General features: G+C 57.1%; 1 protein-coding gene across 2 annotated transcripts in view; it reads right to left on the minus strand.

The window, feature by feature from the left end:
* Tcf20 (transcription factor 20) overlaps positions 1–6,158 on the minus strand; it is a 171,502-nt gene that overhangs the window by 140,574 nt on the left and 24,770 nt on the right. Inside the window, exon 1 of one of the 2 annotated variants that reach the window (XM_029547804.1) lies at positions 6,088–6,107. The exons of the other annotated variant lie outside the window; for it this stretch is intronic. The gene's annotated coding sequence lies outside the window, so the exon portion shown is untranslated. Of the gene's footprint in view, positions 1–6,087; positions 6,108–6,158 lie in introns of those variants that run through there. 2 annotated transcript variants of the gene reach the window in all.

Raw genomic sequence — 6,158 nt, forward strand, 5'->3', positions numbered from 1 at the left:
TTGCAAACCAAGCAGTCTCCGAGGAGGAAGAGTCACAGCTGACCATTCAGAGGCCCTGCCCTCCTCCCCAACCCTCTGAGGTACCACAGCCCTAAGACCATGGCCCTGGAGCTCTGGCCTTGGACATTTCTCCAGCCCTGGTACAGGAATCCTCTTCCCACTAGGCCGCCTGTTGAGTCTTCTAGGTCCCTGCATCACACTTCCATGCAACCCCTCCCCCCACACTCCTCCCACAACCCCTCCCTGACACTTCCCCTGACCTGTGTCCTGTTCCTACCACCAGTCCTTCCCACAGTGCTCTGCACCCCTCTTCACCTTGGCATCAGCTCCCACACCATACCTCCCTTCCTGTTACTCCTGCTCATAAGCCCAGGTCCTCATGGCCAGTACCTGTTGTTCCCTGCCTTTCCCACCTCCAACCCTCCACTCCAGCTGGGCTCTCTCCCCCTAAGTTCTCTTCTTCTCCTTCCTCGATGGACAAACTCTTGCTCATCCTCCAAAACCCAATTCGGAAATGTCATCTTTTTGTCAAAACCCTTCCTGAGTTTTCTCCTGCATCCGTCAGGATTCTCTCAGTGGTAAGAGAAAGAAACACTGAACGGCTTCCACCCAGAAAGGAAACGTGTCAGTTTATGTAACTGACAATCCCAGGGGCGGCTTCAGCTACCACTGGATATAGAGGCCCAAATAATGGCCTCTACCTGTCTCAGCCGTATCTAACCTTCTTCCAGGTTCTCCACCCTCAAAGTACTTGTGGGAGTGGATGGCAGGCAGCCCACCTTCCCATGCACTGGCTTCAGCAAGCATAGGAATCAAAGGCAACATGGCAGCAGGGGGCCCCTATGCATGCAGATCCCTGTGACTAGCAAAGAAGGGACATGGGGCCCATTTCCCAGTCAGTCACTGAGGCCAGAGGGGTGGGTCTCATGCTCATCCTGTGGGTTGGGGAGGAGGTCTTCAGGATGTTCCACACCCACACATGCCCTGTGCTGCATGATCTGCTAAGCCCATCTCCTCCCTCAGAGCGGGGTCCTCAGTGCCCACTCTACTACAGTCCCAGGAGAAGGACTGAGATGCCTGGTCAGAGGGGGCCTGCACATGTGGAGGGTAGTAACGGGTTAACTGGCACCCCTGCCAGGCAGCAGATCTGCATTCTCACGGAGGCCTCAGGGGGACACAAAGCTGACATGGCAACGAGGGGAGTCAGAAGGGGGGGTGCCCAGGGGGCTCGGGGGCACAGCACGGGCCCCAGCAACCCAGCTGCGGGGGGTGGGGGTGGGCTACTCAGCCAATCCCAGAGAGCTGTGAGTGGAAGGGTTGGGGAAATAATTACCGAGGAGGCTGGGAGGGAGGCGGGGAGGCTGGCGAGAGGCTTAATGAAACTGCTAACGCGTTAGTGATTCCTGCCTGCTCGGAAAGGCGGAGGCAGACAGCCATGTTGCCAGCTCCTGCAAGGAAGCTGCCAGGCGGGACTGGCTGGGCACGCAGAGGCAGCAACAATAGGCACCTCTGCACCACCGTCTTTCAACACGTGACTCTCAAAGGGCGATCTTATTACAGTTGAAATGACAGTGTTCTCCAACGTGCATGTAATCGGGCTGGGGGCCATTCAGCAGACGCACTGCCGATAGGATCAGGTTAAACGCAACTAGACAGTTAAGGGCTGGTGAGAACTGGCTGTCTAGTCCCATTTTCCAGATAGGAAACTGGGAACCCTGGAAGTCCCCATAGGGAGCCAGGAAGGTTCCAGAAATCCCCCAGCCCTCTAAGCCCTTCTCACCACTCCCATGTATTTGTAGTCTCAGAAAGCTCTGTAGGGACAGGCAGACAACACAGTCCCATGAAAGATGCCCCCAAAGAGTCAGGAGGGATGTCACAAAGCAAAGCCCCCAGGGTTGCAAAGAGAACTCGGGGTTCTCTTCCCACAAGATGGGCATTTAACAGCCAATGTGATCGACACTATAGTTTTCAGTCTGTGACATCTCAGGTCTCCAGATGAGAAAGGAGGCACAGAGATGTCACACGCTTTGCCCGAGGATGGCTACAGGGCCGCGATCCAAGGACAGGTGTTTCAGATCCTCAAACCGTGGACTTTCGTTCAAACATTCCACAGGGTGCAGAGGGTGCTAAGTATCCCCCTACAGCTGGCAGCTAGAAAGATGGAAAGGTTCAGACAAGCCACTCCCCACTTCTCCAGAGTGCTGTAAAAAGCACAGGTTGCCAGGAGGCACACAAGAGTCACTGGGGAAGCAGCCTGAAGCCAGCGATGACCACAAAAACCAGTGCCTTCTCAGCTCTACTCGGCTCTGCTCTGCCGTGAGTTAGCATCAGGGACGCAGCGGCTTGGAGGAATGAAGCCACATGCCTTGGAAAGTGACCCTCGGAAGCTGAACACGGAGGTGCACACTTGTAACCCCGTGGAGGCAGGAAGATCAGAAAGGGGTTCGAATCCACCTTCTACTATGTAGTACCAAGGTAGCCTGAGCTCTATGAGATCTGTGGGGCCCCTCACTGGTGGGAGCCCGCCCATCCTACAAGGATTCCCTCTGGTGTTCACCTACGCCTTTACAAACCAAGGAGGTACAGACCTGAGGCCAGTGGCCCCAGTTTGGGGCTAAGAGACACTGGGCAGGGGGTGTGGGCTCTCCAAGAAACTCGAGGAACTGTCAACTCAGAGGACCGTCCATCCCTTGGATGGGCAGTCAGGTCTGGGGGCCAGGTAGTCTCCCTGTATCAAATCTGGTCTAAACAAGGTCTATGTGAGAAAGCAATGCCATTTCTCCCTCAATAGTGCCTTTAGAACCTTCTAGACAGCCTTCTGCCTGGGGAGGCTCTCTGCAGGGTACCAGCTGTTCATGAGGCCTGATTATTTTTTGTTCCTGGGTCTGTTTCTCTAGAGGAGTGTCAACGGGTAAGGCTCCCATTATGGGGATAAGTCCCTGGGACAGTAGCTTCTTCTGGACAATCGAGAAAGTGCGAGAGAGATGGGGGGGGGGGGCACAGAGAGAGACAGACAGACAGACAGACACACAAGAGAGAGACAACAGAGACAGAGAGGCACAGAGAGACAGAGAGAGACTAATGTACACACACATAAGAGAGAGAGAAAGAGACAGAGAGACATTGAGCAGAGAGGAAGAAGAGAGGGAGGGGGAGGGAAGGAGGGGGAGGGAGGGAGAGAGAGAATATAATAGACAATCCAATGCTCCCACCTGCTGCTGCCGCCAGGCCCCAGGGGCGACTGCTCAGGGATCCTGACCAAGGAAAGACCCCTTACTAACCCTGGTCCTCAGCAATTGTCAAACCAGGAAACTGAGGCTTACCTGGCCCTGGACCTCACAGGACTCAAACCCACACAGCCTGGCTCTCCCGCTTGATTCTATCCACATTGCTTATTGTAAGGCACGCCTCCACACAGGGCTCTCTCATCTGATTCCCATCCCCCACCACACCCCAGGGGGACAACCAGACAAGGACCCTCCAGTGAAGTGCAAGTGTAAGGCCCAGACCAAGGTCAGAGTCTCCAGGACACACAAGGTCTCAAACTCAGATAGCTCCTCCAATCCCTCATCATCTTTTCCACACGCCAAAGCCGCCTCCTTCCCCATCATCAACGCAATAAAGAAGGAAAGGGGGAGGGGAGAGGAAAGTGGAGGGGAGAGGAAAGGAGGGGAGCCCCCCCCCCCACAGCCCGCAGCGGGCTCCTTTCTGGTCAGGGGAAAAGCCTCTAATGAAGGCCCTTCGATGCCGCTGAGCTGGCGGTGTCAGCCTGGGAGCCCCGCAGAGCTGCGGGCCGCGCATCTCTGCCCCCAATTAGCACTCAGGTCCTCCATCAAAGCGTGTGCCTGCTGCCAGAGGCAGAGGCCACAGGGACGGCCCCTCCAGCAGTGGGAGGAGGCCAAGGCTCTCCGGCAGGCCCTGGCCTCTGCCCTTTACCTTTTGGTGGCGGGGGTAGGGGGGTGGGGGGGCCTAGCCACCACCTCTCACCCTCTCCAATCAGCCAGCTCAGGGCAGACGCCGTCACCCCGGGGGACGCGCTAATGAAGATGGCCGACATTAATCTCTTCCCTCTCCCGACAGGTCAATTTATAGTTCCGTGGGGAGCCCTGGCGCCCAGCCAGAGGGCCTGACATAACTCTCCCTGCTCCTGAGGAGGACATGGGGGGTGGGCTTTGATAGGCAGAGGGAGCTGGTGGTCCCTGGAACCGATCTTCAGTCTAAGTATCCACCATTACCACCCTCAGCAAATACAGGTGGCAGAGAACCAGGAGGGCGCCTGACCTGGAGGGCTGAGGGTGACTGGCCGCCAGATCGATTCTGGGTCCTCAATTGAGCACCCTCCTCAGCAGGAGCCCTGCCCCCTAAAAGAGACAGGCTTTCTGCACTTCAATGATCATCTACAAGTGTGGGGTCCTCGCTGCTCTTTCTCAAATACATTCCTCAAAGACCATGAAGCAGGCACAGGAGTCTGGCCCTGACTAGACCCTGGAGACCCATCAACCTAGTCTCCTGGGGCTCCCAGGCTCCTGCGGGGGGTGACAGACCTGGAAGCCGCCTACCACTCTAAGTTCCCTAAAGGAAGGGCTTGCCAAGAGCTGGGGGTACTGGGAGGGTGCACACATTCTACCTGCCTGACGGATGAGGGATGGGGTGGGGGTGGGGCGGGGCAAGACACAGTTGGGTGCCAAGGCTTAAGGGGTGGTATTCAAGGGAGCAGGCTCTCTTAGGCAGGGAAGACCCCAGAGCAGAGAATAACTGGCTCACAGGGCATTATGCTGGTTGTGTACAGAAGAAGCTGAGAAGCCCGGCCTCAGGGGACTCTCCGGAGTTTGGCCTAGTTTAGATTTGTGGACAGCTGAGTTCAGTCTGCCTTGCTCAGAGTTGCATTTCAGAAGAAAGCCTGGTAATGGTGTCCCAGACAGATAGTCATGTAAGGGAGGAAAGGCCATAGGGAAAAGGACACACATCTTGAGGCAGAGCAGAACTTCACAGAGGACCGAAAGGAGAAGCAGGCACCCAGATGTCTGGCAGGCTAGGGGGGTCCTGAGGTCTCCAGTTTGGGTACTGGGTGGGGAAGTGTTACAGGCCTGGAACAGGTAAGGAACTGGGCCAGGGAAGCTTCCAGCAGGCCCCAAATGCCAGACCTGGGCTCGGGAGGGAGAGACCAGGATCTAAAGATGTTCTCCAGGTCCAACTGTGCACAGCGTGAGACTTCTGCTTTTGGAGTAGGTCATTTCCCAGGCAGCAGGAGAACCAGAGAGGAGGATTCAGTACTGGAATAGTGAAGACCTGGCAAGGCCAAGGGTGGAGGGCCCAGAGGTCCCTCCTAGTCCAATGCTGGGCAGGGCTGTCCTGCTGGAAGCACAAGGCCTGGTTGCCCCACCTCCCCAGCCTCTGAGGCTGGCATTGGTCCTGCACGAACTAGGTACTATGTAGCCTGCCCAAAGGATGCCCTTTCCCCCTAGGCCCTCCTCCCCACCTCCTCCCCTTCCAGCATGTAACCCCTCTGCAACCTTGGGGACGTCCCCTATTCCCTAGGCTGGAGACCTCAGGTTAGGCACAGTTTGAAGAAACCAGGGTCCCACTGACCCCAAAGTACACTGTCATGTAGAAGAGAAAGAACAAGGCCTAAATAAAGGGCCCAGACGCTTACACTGGCTGCATTATGGTGGCGGGACAATGGATGATATTTTTTTCCCCTTCTTTTTGACAATGAAATATTCATACGCTCACTCTATTGCCTGTGTGTGCCTGGAGGGGGCTGCTGTAGCTTTGGTGTCAAGCAACCGTGGGGTCAAATCCCTGGCTCGTTCAGCTCTTTACTGGAGACCAAGGGCCAGCTATATGCCCTTTTGGCCTCCGTTTTCTCATCCGTACAATGGGGACGAACGCCCCTCACTCCAGCCCATCGCGCGCACAGTAGGCACGCTGCTAAGTGCCGGCCTCGGAGCATCACACCCCCGCGTCGTCGCCACCTGTCCAGCCTCCAGAGGGAACTCGGGACGCCCCCACGTGCCAGACGCTGGCGCTGGGCGGGCGCCGGGCGACCCCCTCCCGCCTCCCCGCCGCGCCCCGCTGCCCGCTTACCCTGGCGGCCGGAGGGCCGGCATCGGTCCCGCAGGAGAGCCCGGGCAGCGGGGCCGGGCTCCGGAGCGCGG

This window comes from Mus pahari, chromosome 17 (genome assembly GCF_900095145.1).
Source record: "Mus pahari chromosome 17, PAHARI_EIJ_v1.1, whole genome shotgun sequence".
NCBI classification, from domain to species: Eukaryota; Metazoa; Chordata; class Mammalia; order Rodentia; family Muridae; genus Mus; species Mus pahari.